Raw genomic sequence first — 15,669 nt, 5'->3', positions numbered from 1 at the left:
GCTAGCTAAGGAGGTTAAGCGTTAGCCGGCTTCTTTTGACACTAAAAATAATTACAATTGAAATTAAATAAAACGTAAGAATAAGAATATGGTGCTTATATGCTACAAAGAAAAAGAATGAAAAAATAATCATGTTAAGGTTCCATATAGTGAAATACGTAAGTATAGGTTTTTAAAATTTTAAATTAGTAATATATTTGACGTAATTTTTATTGCATATGAATAAATTGTGTGAAAAGTGAACACAAAGAAAGACACTAAAGTAACTTAATATTAATATATAACATAGCACTTATTGAAAAAAATGTTAAACCTATCTACAGTAACATATTATGAGACAATCGTAACTTGATACTGTATTATTTAGTTTCACAGATCACCTTTTTAAGCGAATGACCTTCTAAAATGCAAGCTGACCATAATATTAGGGGCCATTAATATATTTTCCTATAGTGTAGGGGTATGATTCTAAACCCTTGTCGAGGTATATTATTATATTAATATCCGAAGTAACAGAAATAATAAAATATTATTATTTTTATACTTGACTCGTGTTGGAATATACTTCGGTCACCCAAAGAAGACTTTTATAAGTCAGAAATTTATAATTCTATTCTTAATCAAAATTTAATACTATTAAAACAATTCATAGGTTAAATCTTTACACATAAAATTCTATTATTTATGATAAAACTTCATACACACCTGGTCTCTTACGAGTTATCAATTCCTATTCTTAAGCCTAAGCCGAATTCCATGGAGTTGCCCGTGCAGTGGTAAAAACGAGTTGGTTTCAAAATCTACTATTTGAGTTTTTTGTTCCGTACGATAACATTCTATGCTGTTTATATGAAATCTGGTACAACATCAAATTATCAACACGCTACACATGTAGAGCTTGAAATTCATTTCTTTCGGGAAAATGTTTGTACTTGTGTAATTCGTGTTTTGCACATATCAGTTGATTTTAATATACATTTTTTTTACTAAAGGACTCCCTCGAATCCTCGACAACTATTCACCCGATTTTGATCCAGCCTGTGCCTCCGACTTTCTCCAACACCAATTGAGGGGTTGTATTGGTTGTATATTTTGTAACTTATGTAATTGGTCAATATTGTTTCGGTCAAAAGTCATGAATAGTGTTGAAATTGTCATAGACCAACTTCCTTAAGGTCTATTAGCCTGATTTGCTCCTTTGATTACTCTTGTGGATCTGTATATGTATTAGCATTGTAAAAACTTTAAAATCACCTTGAATACTAAGACCAAAGGGTATGGGGGCCACAAGAGAGTCTCAAATGATCCTACGTGACACATCAACATCAAATGACCTTATTTGATCACAACCCTCTCCTATACCATCTCATGCATGAAATGAGGAGAATGAACGTGTTAATTCGGTCATTTGGACCTTGGGCCAATCAAATTTGTTTTTTTCATTTCTTTATACTATTAATGGATAATGAGGCGAATGAACTATAACCCTAATTGAAGTGTTATGTTGAATGATGGAGGAAAAACTAACGTGACACAAATGTGACGAATGAAAGGAAATGACTCAAATAAACCATACCCTTTAGCCTAAGAACTTTTCATATTTATATCACAGAGTGAAACTTGTTCAATAACAAAATTTATAGTTCAGGTATTTTTAAAAGAGCAAAACTCCAAACTCTTCATAAATCAATAAATCTAAAGAATTATTACACCGACATGTGAATTATTTCAAACAAATCTAGATATGTAAATCACTAAAAAAAATCCAACTTTCGCACTTTACTTTAGGTTTAGTTATATAAGTATGGCAAATTGGATTTTAATATTCTCATATTTGTACGGATTGGCTATTAATAATACCACTTGAGAATATATTCATGCTGCAAATCCCACATTTTAAACATTTTTGTCTCATTGGACATCCGATAAAAAACTTAACGAAGTTAAGTTTTATCTGAATTTCAAATTGATGTTTTGGAACTTTTGCTCATAAGGTTGCTAGAAGTCCCACCTTCTAAATATTTTTGTCACAATGGACATCCGTTAAAAAAACTTAACGACATTAAGTTTTATTTGAATTTTAAACTGATATTTTAGAGCTTTTGATAAGAAAAAGACATGAACCGATTGATGTAAAATTTAGTGCCGTTAAGTTTTTCTAACGGAGATCCAATGATAAAAAATGTTTAGAATTTGGGATTTACAATAGAAATATTTTTTGATAGGATTATTATTGATCAATCGCACAAATATATGATTATTAAAATCTAATTTGCCCATAACTATTTAATAATGAAAACAATCCTCTCAAGTACTACTAATATGAGTGGGGTTTTTATAACGTAGGGTGTTGCGAGTGAATGAGGCACAAAATTTAGTAATTTTTGTGTATATTTAAAAAAAAATTGTTCCATCTTATTAATTTTTTTTATATTTTTTGAAAATGGTTGTGATTTGAGGAAATAAAAAATGTAATGATAAAAACATAAATATACTATTTAATTGAAAATGAGAAAACAAATTAATATTTTTTAGTGTAAATATATATTTGAAAATAAGGGAATGGATGAGAATGTTTTAAGGTAACATTTGATATGTAAGAATAAGATGCGGAATGGAATGAACCATTGCGAAAATAAAGATAAGAATAGGAAATGAGTTGGGATTGCTCTTAAACAAAACTAAATTAAAATAATAAAAAACACGATTAATATTCATTATTTTTTCATACTTCCCAAATGAAAAAGAGAGTTAACACAATCAAAAACCCTCTTAGTGATACCTTAATAAAATAAAATATTTACATTGGCATGCTATGAACCAATTTACTTAATAAAATAAATGTTTTTACGTTGGCATGCTAATTGCTATGAACCAATGGGACGAGCACATGGATTAATAAATAACCTAATAAAGTTTGTAGTGATTAGCATTGGCTGAACAATTTACTTAAAAGAAAAAAAAACAAAATTCACAAAATATAGGTTGATAAAATCATAAAAGCTTATGGTAAAACTAAAACTAAGTCAACGTCTTTTGTCCATATCACCCGCATAATTCTTCTTGTAATGTACACATGATATATAAAGTGATTGTAATATCCATAAATTATAAACGCCGCAAGAATGAGTGGTGTGGACATCGAGATGCCGCCCAATTTGATGATGTGGAGAGCGGTAGAGCAGTGAACACCGCCCCACCAGAAAATGAGTAATTGGAGTATGACGTGACACTAATGTAACACGGAGTAAAAGTTATCGCATCATTGTCCATATAGCATAGTCTAAACTCCAAAGCATGAGTGTAGTGAAGCCCATGATGTAAACCAGTCTAGTCCATAATTGTTGGAAACTGCATTTGTATCCGTATACTAAACAAGTAAACATTATAAGAAGGTACAATTGGGCCTGTTGGACCGCCAATAGTTGCTTAATATGACATGCTTGGGCCTGTTCTTCCAGCTTGCAAAACATTTGTTGTAGTGTTCGGAACTTCGGATCACAAGAATCGGACACAGATTCCATATGCGAATAACATCGTATTTCGACTTGTTTAATCAGAACCACCTTGATGCATAGGTATAGCCATCACACAAGCCTTAATCAGACATATGAACACAAAGTTATATATTAACTAATAAAGTACTGCATTTTGTCAATACTAATACAACTATGGTCCCCAACTTTACTATATGTCATTTTATAGTTTATATTATATTGAAATTAACGTATAATAAATTAATAATTGATAATTATGATGTAGAGTGGAGTTAGAATAAGAAGATCCATTATAACCTCAGTTGAAGCTATACATGTAGCTTGAACCTCCATATATTTCAGTCGATTGCAACATTATTGTGTAATCACATCGAGTCCTACAAGGAATAAGTTTTATCATTAGCTCCATACCACGGAAGATTGTTTTTGCTGTGATGGGCGATCAATGATCATCCAATCTAATTGTATCAAACAATTTTTTTTTTCTTGTAAGTAATTATAACAAGAAATTTATGCATGGGTTTTATTCCGTATTGTGATTTGATACAAGTTTTTTGCTTTTAAACTATTTTTACATTCTGGATAGTGTTAAGGCTTTAGAACCAAAACTTTTGCATTATGCTTGTATGCAAACCTTTTAATTAGATTGACAACTTACCTTTTGTATTAGCTTGTTTTTTTATTTCGAGTTTATTTATAAATTAGCATACTGCACAAAAGTTATATCATAATACACGTAGGAAATTACAAGAGAGTACAGTTAATAAACTTAAAGGTTGCATCACTTTGACAACTCAAGTAACGGTATATTGCCTTGTTCTTCACCCATAAAAACCCGCATGCTTAGATCTTCGCGGATTTTGTAAATTGAGATTGCTTGGTTATTATAAAATTTGACGTTACGAGCAATCCAAATACACCAACACGTTATCATAAGAATATCATTATATGTGAAAATGAAATGTAATGTTATGCCATGTTATCGTTTAAGAATGTAATATTCTCAATGTTTGATCTCAGTATTAGCAACTTATCTTGTCTAGATTGTCTTTATGGTTGTCTATAATTGTGTGCAATGTTCAGTCTAAGTGATAATTGGTCTATTTATGACTGGTAATACTTAGAAGTTTGATTATTGATTCGAACATCTCATTAGAACCGATGTTTTAATACAAAGGAGATGTGTATATATATATAGAAGTTTTGGGTATTAAAAGTATTGTAACTTTGTCGTTAGAAAAACAACTAAACGGTGCGTCTTAAAACTTGAGATACGGACCGAAATGGATTATAATATATAAAGGATAAAATAAAAGGTTATTGACGTCAATATCGAAGGTGTACCACGGGTCTTGTGACAGCATGGACGTGTCACATGCCACCTCCTAATTGGCATACACTTTCCACGTGTTCTTCCGTGTTTCAATTCTCCTTGAACTTTCTATTTTTCAATATTTAGTAAAGTGCATTTATACCCTCTAAGCATATTGCCTTTTTTGCCTTTTCTAAATTCTTGTTCTACACATTTCTGGTTTTTGCCATACTTCACAACCTGTTTAATCATTTATTCATGGGGTAGACTCATTATATTTGTGTACTTTAGAAAAAGAACCTTATAGTATGCTTTTATCATTCAAAAGGGGTATCGGTATAACTTATTATCCATTTACCCACATTTCTATTATCGAATCTTTTTTTGGGTATATGAAAACCCATTTGACTTTTGATCCAATAAATATGGTTATATGAGATTTTATATATTATATTAAAAATAATAGATTCAAATAAAGTCGGTTCTTATGTGTGTTTTATTTAAGTGAAAAATGACTTTTTGTTAAAGCACTTATTAACTTATAAATTTTTTGAAAGAAGTTTTTTAAAAAAATGTTTGGATTAACTTATGTGTTGAGGAAAACCAAAATAACTAAAAATGACACCTTTTTTTAAAATGAGTGTAATGAGTTTTAATAATTAACTATGAAACAAACGTCTCTCTAGCATCTATATATGTTTAGATTTTAAAAACTTTCTTTATGGATTTTATAACCGGAGCAACTAAATGATGAAGTCTCATGTCAAGAATGCGCACACATTGCCTATTTTACAAGCTTACCAATGTAAAAAGATTTGTAAAAAGGCGTAAAAGTATGTGACGTGCTTATAGTATCTAGTCTAAAGTTGAGATTTAAGCGATAGCTGAAGTGTTAATTAAAGAAAGTTAACATATGTGTGTGAGAATGAAAAAGCAGGAAAAAAACTAAAATACCAAGCATTTAAGCACATTGATTTTCTTTTAAATTTGAACCGGAGGTATTTTTCTATCATTTTCATTTCCAAGTACCTTTTATATATTTTGTTATATTATCTCTAAAAGAAATTGTTATTAGTATTACTTGGTCAATACAATGGTGCATCTAACCCAATTTTAACTACGCATTTACACAAAATGGGAGTTAAAAGGCAACCCTTGTGTTCAACCTTCATAACGATGCAACGTTTACATGACTCAACACAACCATAATAACATTTTAAAAAAACCAGCACATGAAAAAAGGATAAGAGTTTGCATAACCCAACACCACTTGGTAAAATATGCAAACCCAGATCATACCGGTACGCCTATAGCCTTTGTCACAATTGTAAAAGAAGTATGTTTTAGATCAACGTATTTATGGAAATCTCATGCTTCTTGGCTTAAAGGTGTTGTATTATTATATGAGTATATAACCACTAGATCTACTCACGTATTAAATTTATCTAGAAAAAGAAACAATCAATGACATCATCCTTATAAATATTGAATTCAACCTCAATGGATAAATACAAGTTTTAGTGATCACTTATCTATATCTATATTATATATAAAGGAAGAATGATGGGCATCCATGGTAATTTCACAATTAGATAGCGAGGATAAAATGGACATTTCATAAGGGCATGAAAAGTAATTTGTCAATGTATCCATCAACTCTTAAAGCTCTTAGTACAACATCATGAAGCTTTAATTTTTGAGACATTACTCTTCAATCCTTTAAAAAACCAAAAGTTATGGTTTACATTTGTTATTATTATTATTATTATATATAGGTTATTATTATCATTATTATGGTGACTATCCACATTCTTAACTCCTATGTGTCATTATGTTTCTATTAACTTTGTTAGCCTATATATAGTGCATTCTTGTGCTTCTATTACATAAACATACATACATACATACCAATGAATAACAACCTCCCTTTTCTCCACTTATCATACCCTCTATACACTATTTCTCAAGGTTAGAAGGATGTAATATGGAAAAGTTGAGGTGATTTGGGCTAAGGAAAAAGATGATAGTGTAAAGTTCGGACTAAACTAAGCACACTTTTGGTAGTGTTGGAAATTTGTAAGCACACTTTTGGTAGTGCTGGAAATTTGTAAAATCGATGGATAATACAATATGTATGAAAAGATTCAATTAACTTAATGCCTCACGTAAACAAGCCAAAAATGGTTTTTTCTTTTATTCCTTGAGTGTCCTTCCTTTGTGAATGCACACAATATATCAGACAAACAACAAGCATTTAGTCATCAAACCCTAGCCATTGTCAGTAAAACAATCATAATAACAAAATGATGGTTGCATTTACTTTCTGTATGTGATCATTACGACTTCACAGCAAAAAAGAGTTCTTAAAGAAACATTAGTGACCATGTTACCAATATTGAGATTAATGGAACAATAAAACAAAGTTGATAAAATTACCATATAAAAATTGTTTAAACAAACAACTAACATGAGTTTGAAAATAACTATTATGTTTGTAAAAACTTAATAAAAAATTTTGGAAAGTAAAAAATAGGGATTTGATATGAAAAGACCTTTCACCAATTCATTCACCGGGTTATTAATGTTATTATTTATAGCCTTATCGAACAAAGGTCTATGGTTTAAATATGTTATTACTTATGTTTCTATTAACTTTGTTAGCTTATATATACTAGCTTGTTTGTTTTTTAACCAAAGTTGGTAACCTATATATTATCCCAACAACCATATAGACACGAAAATGAAATACGTACCGCCAAAAATTTCAATGTGTGCAAGTGCACAACCCTGTCAGCGTCATCGGCTGTCAACAATAAGGTAGGAGGATATTGACGAGAGCGATCATTAGATTGCTCCCATGGTCTCTTAACATTATGCACTGGTGAGTACCTAATTAAACAATAACATTATGCACCGGTGAGTACTTAATTAAACAATAACAGTTAAAAACCTCCAAAATTTAAAGTTGTATTAAATATATATTAATCATAAATTGCATGAGGATTGATGGTTTACATTGCTCACTAGATAAACATAACATTAATGGCTTCGCCGCCTTACTTACCACCGACGAGACGTCTCAACTTACCGGTAAATCACCAGCACCAACCACTTTGTACCTCATGTGAAGTAGTACATAATTTGTCACCACTTGCAAGTTGACAGTTTTAGACCATATTAAATTACAAAAGATATAAAGAAAGATATGTAGATTTGCTTTATTTAAAAGTCTATCATGTCTCTTTCTTATGAAACAAAAAAATTACCATGTGAATACTGGTTTCTCGGTACTTAGTCATATTCACTATCCTTTTGATTTCCATGATTTATTTTCCATTTTAAAAGGCTTTCCGGTTGAAATATTCTCACTTCACCAACGTCCCACCCACCGCTCCAGTAGTCCGGTAGTCCCCCCATGTGAATTACCTATACTTAAGTCATAATTAATGAAGAATATATCCATTTCACACCCATTCTACCCTACAGTAAACACACCTTTACCCTCATTCTAGAAATTATAACCACCATTAAACACATATCTATATTATATTATATTATATATAAAGGAGGAGTAATGGGCAATGGAGGTAATTTCACATATTTTCTAAATCACATCATTATATCACTTTACACTAACTAAATTGTCTTAGAAATATCAATAATAAAATGTGACTATTTTTCTAACTAAATATGATAAGAGTATCATGAATATGGTGACATAGTAAATTTTAATTTTTTGGTGATGTAGCATGTGTGTGAATAAAACTCGAATTGTGATTGTCCATGGGTGAACATGGATGGGCCATTTGGATGGATTGGGTTAGGAATGGTCAAATATATATTCTTTCTAATCTGCATGGAGTTATGAACATTAATTCCAAGTAAATGTTTTATAACACGGTTGCATGCCAAGTTCTCTTCGTGGACTATTAACCACTCTTACACAAATACAAATTATAATAATAACTCATTAGTTTATATTCATATTATATAAATAAGAAATTAAGCTGACACTTTAATGGAGGTAATTTCACATATTTTCTAAATCACATCATTAAATCACTTTACACTAACTATTTTACACTAACTAAATTGTCTTAGAAATATCAATAATAAAATTTGACTATTTTTCTAACTAAATATGATAAGAGTATCATGAATATGGTGACACAGTAAATTTTAATTTTTGGTGATGTAGCATGTGTGTGAATAAAACTCGAATTGTGATTGCCCATGGGTGAACATGGATGGGCCATTTGGGTGAATTGGGTTAGGAATGGTCAAATATATATTCTTTCTAATCTTCATGGAGTTATGAACATTAATTCCAAGTAAATTTGTTATAACACGGTTGCATGCCAAGTTCTCTTCGTGGACTATTAACCACTCTTACACACTTACAAATTATAATAATAACTCATTAGTTTATATTCATATTATATAAATAAGAAATTAAACTGACACTTTATCAAGTGACATATATGATTATTCATGTGTTAAATCAAGCATGTATTGTTCTTTCTTTACATTTTTTATCATAATTAAGCAAATTTTTCCAATTAATGCACTTGAAATTGGGTATGATTAGTCTTTTATGTTTTTGGTTAATTATATGATTATTCATGTGTCAAGTCATTAGTTTTGGATAACAAGAACGATTTATTTACCTAAAACCGCCACCTAAAAAGTGTTCATTCAAGAATGGGGCAACTTCATATATACCTCTCAATTAACAAAAGCAAGAGTCGTAGCAGGAGCAAGAGTTTATCGGGGTACGATAAAATAAAAAAGTCGTGTTATCTGAAATACATGTAGATGCTGATAATAGCATTAATATAATGTGCAGGTGATGGTTTGGTGTGACTGTGAAATGATGGAGGGGGAAAGGTTACTTAGATGCGTGTTTTGTGTATTACAACATTCTAGAAAGTTAAATTTAATATAGAACATTTATTGTATTACATTATATCGAGAGTGTATGGCTTGAAGAATGTCATTGTCTGTTTATGTTTTCTAGACGAGGTTGGATAAATTTGTAGAATTGGAATCTATTGTTGTCTTGATGATGAGATTTAGTTTGTTTTTATTTTTTATTAGTTGTCACATCATTTTTAGGAGGTGCTGTAAAACAGAGTTCAATAAAATCATATGGCTAAATTGTCTTAAACCGGTGTCATTGTTTTAATTTTTCCAGGTATGAAACATATAATCACAAAAGTTAATCAAGAACCACCAAACAAACATTATAATAAATTAACAAATGATCATATAGACTTGTAATGTTCCTCAAAAAAACTACTACGTTATGTAAAATTTTACTTCAAGTACTTGATATTTATAGATGCAACCTAATAACTCATCAATTTAAACCAATATTAATTAATAACTCATCAACTTATATTAGTATATTCACAAAATGAAACCCACTTTTCATCAACTCACCAATTAATACCCATTGATGCATCCATTCAATGACACTTTCGATTTCACAAACACCATCACTAGCCTTATTTCAAGTTAACTCCCATATTATTCCTAGCCACTCTTTGAAGTCAACATTCCATCTACCACTCTTCTCACAACAAGTATGCACATTGTTAATTCCATCAACACTTTCAGAATGTTAGAAAGAAACATTGCCTCTCGCGCACTTCACAAATACAACCACAAGTACCACTATTCGGGCCACCCTATTCAATATTTTTAGCATTATATGTGAATACCGGGTATGGTGGGTAAAATCTTAGTTTTAGGCAACAAATTTAAACGGTAGTTAATATAAGGATTAATTTCATATATACCCTTACAAACATTACAAATATCATATATGCCCAAGCAAAAGTTAATATATCATATATACCCTAACAAAGTAATTAAAATATCATATATGCCCTTATAAACACAATTAATGTATCATATATACCCCTATTAGTTAATAATAATTTAATAAATGACTATTTTTGCCGTTATTTTATAAAAAATTTAACTTTTATTTATGCCAATTTTAACGAATATACCATTATACCCCTTTCGATTAGATAATGTGTTTATACCGTATGTTATTATTTTAATTTTAATTGACGTTTCCCACCTTTAACGACAACCAAATCGTCTCTCGTCACTACTTCAAAATTGCAAACCATTCGAAGATTTATCGCATCAAATGGTCTACACTATAAAACATGTTATCGTTTCTAATCAAACAAGAGTACTATGGTCATTTTTAAAATTTTTTAATGAACTGATATATTAATAACTATGTAAGGGCGTATCCGATATTTTTAGTTTTGCATGGGAATATATAATATTTTTAATATTTGTAAGGGTATATATGAAATTGCACCTTGATATAATCATTATCTAACACTAACCGATTTGTCCAGTATGTGTGTGAATAGAACTCGAATTTTGATGGCCCATGGGTGAACATGGATGGGTCGTTTGGGAGGATTGGGGTTGGAATGATCAAATATATATTATTTCTAATCTTCGTGGAGTCATGAACATTAATTGCAAGTAAATGTGCTATTAGAGAGGACGGGGCACCCATATAGATAGAGTGAATGGGTTTCAAATCACATGGCAACACCACCTCACCCAATGAGGGTGAGGTGCGTCCATTTCATGGAAAATGTTTGTCACACAAAATTGATTCATTGTTGGCCATTGAATAATTAAAATTAATTAATAAAGTTTTAGGGTACTTGTGGGTAGGTGTTGCCAGTAATTTTGTGGTTTATGGGTAATTAAAAGTATAAATGAGGTGACAATACATGATTGACTGATGCATGAGTAATACCCATGAGTGCCCATTCTCCCCTTATATCTTAAATATGTACATACACCATTTTGATACACAGATTTGATAAGATACTAATGAAATGAGAAAACCCGCACCAAGAATGCCCCATGACAAAAGTAAAACTCATACACCACTAAGCATCACTAACACGAGTTCTGCTTCAAGAAAGGATTTATTATCAAAATGTCCAAAATGACCAGAACCCGGTACACTCATAACATATTTCATTACTCATAGGATTAAACTACAATTTATACAGTTTGTTTTTATTAACAAAAATAACATTGTTGGTTGTTAGCAACACCCACACCCACTTCAAACACAACTAAACTATGGTTAAAGATCGGATGCCCTATCATGTTGCTAAGAAACATTACCCCATAAAACGTCATAGACAAGGGAACAAGGCTATAGCAAGGCATTCAAGCGTAACGCGATTGACACTAAGATAGCTATCGGGAACACCAAGGAAAAAGAGTGTTTCTACTAAAGTATCACACTCACCGTATTTGCAAAAGACATGTCAGGCGTAACGTTGCTTTTGAAATAATACCATTTGCTGAGGTTATTTTAAAATTATTCCGGTATTGCTATTTTACTAACTACCTAGATTGTTTCACTTATATCTTATGTTATTGATATTTTTAATATTTACTTTATGAATCAAAACCTTATTGTTAATGTTGTGTAGATTTAATCGAATATAAAAAAAGCAGTATATTTTCTAAATCACATCATTACATCACTTTACACTAACTATTTTACACTAACTAAATTGTCTTAGAAATATCAATAATAAAATTTGACTATTTTTCTAACTAAATATGATAAGAGTATCATGAATATGGTGACACGGTAAATTTTAATTTTTGGTGATGTAGCATGTGTGTGAATAAAACTCGAATTGTGATTGTCCATGGGTGAACATGGATGGGCCATTTGGGTGGATTGGGTTAGGAATTGTCAAATATATATTCTTTCTAATCTGCATGAAGTTATGAACATTAATTCCAAGTAAATGTGTTATAACACGGTTTCATGCCAAGTTCTCTTCGTGGACTATTAACCACCCTTACACACATACAAATTATAATAATAACTCATTAGTTTAGATTCATATTATATAAATAAGAAATTAAACTGACACTTTATCAAGTGACCAATATCAAAATTAAGGGAACAAGGCTAATATGCAAAAGCGTTCAAGTTCAAGTGTAACGTGATTGACGTAGAGATAGATATCGGGGAACACCAAGGAAAAACATGTTTCTACCAACGACAACACTCACCGTATCTGAAGATGACATGTCAGGCGTAACATTATTTTAAAATAATACTGTTCATTGGGGTTCTATTAATGTCTTGCTATCTTACTAACTACTTGGATTGTTTCACTTTTATCTTATGTTTGTTACTGGTATTTTTAATATTTATCTTATGAACCAAAACCTTATTCTCAATTTATGTGAACTACCCTTTGAGTCCACTAATATCTTCATGGAGATTGCATATGGTATTGTTTATGGTGCTTTTTCTACTTTGCTCACCAACCCTAGGAAAGTTGTAAAGTTGAAGAGATGAAAAGAATTGCCATATCTTTTCGGACGGCTATACCTTACCACTTTGAGTGCTTGTAATGTTTGATATCATTATTCTTTTTATTTGTAAATAAATGTCCTTAATTTAAGCAGGTAAAATCATTGTTAATGGTAGGTTATGAAATTTTAATTAACATAAAGAATTGAATGTGTGTTAATTGGTGAGTAGTTAGAGATGAAAGAGATACTCAAACTAATGTCAATTAAGTTGCCTGTTCACAAATGATAGAATGGGTAAAGAGGTGGACATACGTGAGTTGGTTGTGCACATGCATACTGGTGTTATAATGTAACTGGTACTAACTTGCATAAACAAAAAGTTTCTACTTGGTGCCTTACAAACTGACAAGCAAGAATATTGACAAATGTTTCACAAAACATGGTGTATCCAATATATATGCATGCATTAATATTTTAGTGCGCAACCCCCCCCCCCCCCCCACCATCCACACGCGCGCACACACACAAACAAATGCAAATGCAAAAATGTGATCGCACTAATAACCGATTACACACCACACCAAACACTACAAACCAATACAAGGAGATAAGTTACTCGAACCCGCAGCAACGCGCAGACACTTTTGCTAGTTCTTTAAAATACCTTACAATGTTGTTTTTTATTTTTATTTGAAAAACTACATGCAATTTTTAAGCCACAAAAGACAATATTAAGAATAAAACTGTTAGAACATGTACATTAGGGGGTGTTTGGGATTCCTTATTTCCACCAACTTATAACTTATAAATGTTTTGAAAAGTTAATAATGTGTAAAAGGTGTTTGGCAAACCATAATGACTTATAGTTTTTAACTTATGGCCAAGGCAAAATAAGAGGGTTTTGAAAAGTTATGATTCTCTAACTTATTAACTTAAATGGTATAATGTTCCCAAACACTCCTTAAAAAATAACTTATTAGCATAGGTTAATCCAAACACTTTTATATAAACTCCTTTTCAAAAAGTCATAAGTTTATAATTCCTTTTCACATAAAGTTCTTTTAGACTTAGTATCATTGTATGCTTCAAATATTCATTCCGACTCATATATCCTTTGTATTCACGTAGATAACTATAAATTTCTTTATTTGACACAAATACTATTTTACTTAATCAAAAGTTTTTTTTCTAGCCTTTTTATATAAGATAAGAGTCATCAACAGTGGTAGATTCAAACACTGTTAACATTTTCTATCAGGTTATCAAATCTGGTTTTCAGTAGCCTATTACTCGAATTCAAAGTTTTCAAGTCGGGTTGAACTCAAACTAAACATATCACATGGACCCAAACCTATTGAATCTAACACGGAAGAACTATTTTACACACAACACTCTACTTTCGTCGTTAGTGTAGTCTACAAAGCATTCTTGTAATCACAAATAGTTCATACATTAAATTAAGTATCATTAGCAGTTGAAAATTGTTGATGATCTAAATGTCATTAGGATATTTGGGTAACGCATCTACTTTAATTTTATTTTAAGGTTAACCATAAATAAAAAAGAAAATATTTAGACCCATGATAGATATGATGTGCAAATAATTTCAGAGTTTGTCTCTAATAAGTAACAGTCACATATAGCTAATGTGTTTGTATCAAATACAAATGAAATTAACGTGCTAAACATGAGAATCAAGTAGAATAATTATATATACAAGTAAAATAATTATATTACTCTATGATGTAATTACATAATTACTCTACTTATATATATAATTACCCTACTTGATTCTCACCTTTAGCACACTAATTTTATTTATACGTTAACTTTTCTCTTAGCTAACAAACCCAAACGTTTAAACACAAAACGAATAAACACGACTATCAAAAACTGTTTCTTTTATATAAACAAGCTTATCCGGATAAAATCAACCATCAACTTGAACCATTGTGGAATCAATATCATGACTACACTCTTATCCCCACAAGTATGTTCACACCTCAGACATCAATGGTGCAAGCCACCTCAGTAACCCAAACAAAACCATCCCAACCCACACTCGTGTGCCACTCTTCCTCACACGTGCCACACACACCACGACAAAACCACACCTCCATCCATCACCGGGTCAAATCACGCCCCCACTGCCACCTCACATTATCCACGTGGCACACCATATGTTGCTCCCTCTTTATCCATCCATCCATCCATCTAATATTATTTAACCAGTTAGGGTATATGTAGTAGAAACCGTTTAACCGAACCGACTCGAAAAATAAATCGAAACTGAACCGGTTTGAAATCGATTATATAGAAACCGGTTTGGAACCGATTGAAACCGTAGGTTCGGAACTGGTTTATAATTTTCTCCACCAAAACCGGTTAACTGAACTGAAACCGGCCAAACCCGAACTGAAACCGATCAAAACCGAACCAAAACCGATCGTAACAAGATAAGAAACCGGTTTCAACCCGAACTGAAACCGATCATAAACCGGTTTTGACTTTTGTTGACCA

This window comes from Bidens hawaiensis, unplaced genomic scaffold, assembly GCF_021521415.1.
Source record: "Bidens hawaiensis isolate Kalapana, Puna unplaced genomic scaffold, B.hawaiensis_p1.1 tig00018746_1, whole genome shotgun sequence".
Lineage (NCBI taxonomy): Eukaryota > Viridiplantae > Streptophyta > Magnoliopsida > Asterales > Asteraceae > Bidens > Bidens hawaiensis.
This window is presented reverse-complemented; position numbering follows the sequence as displayed.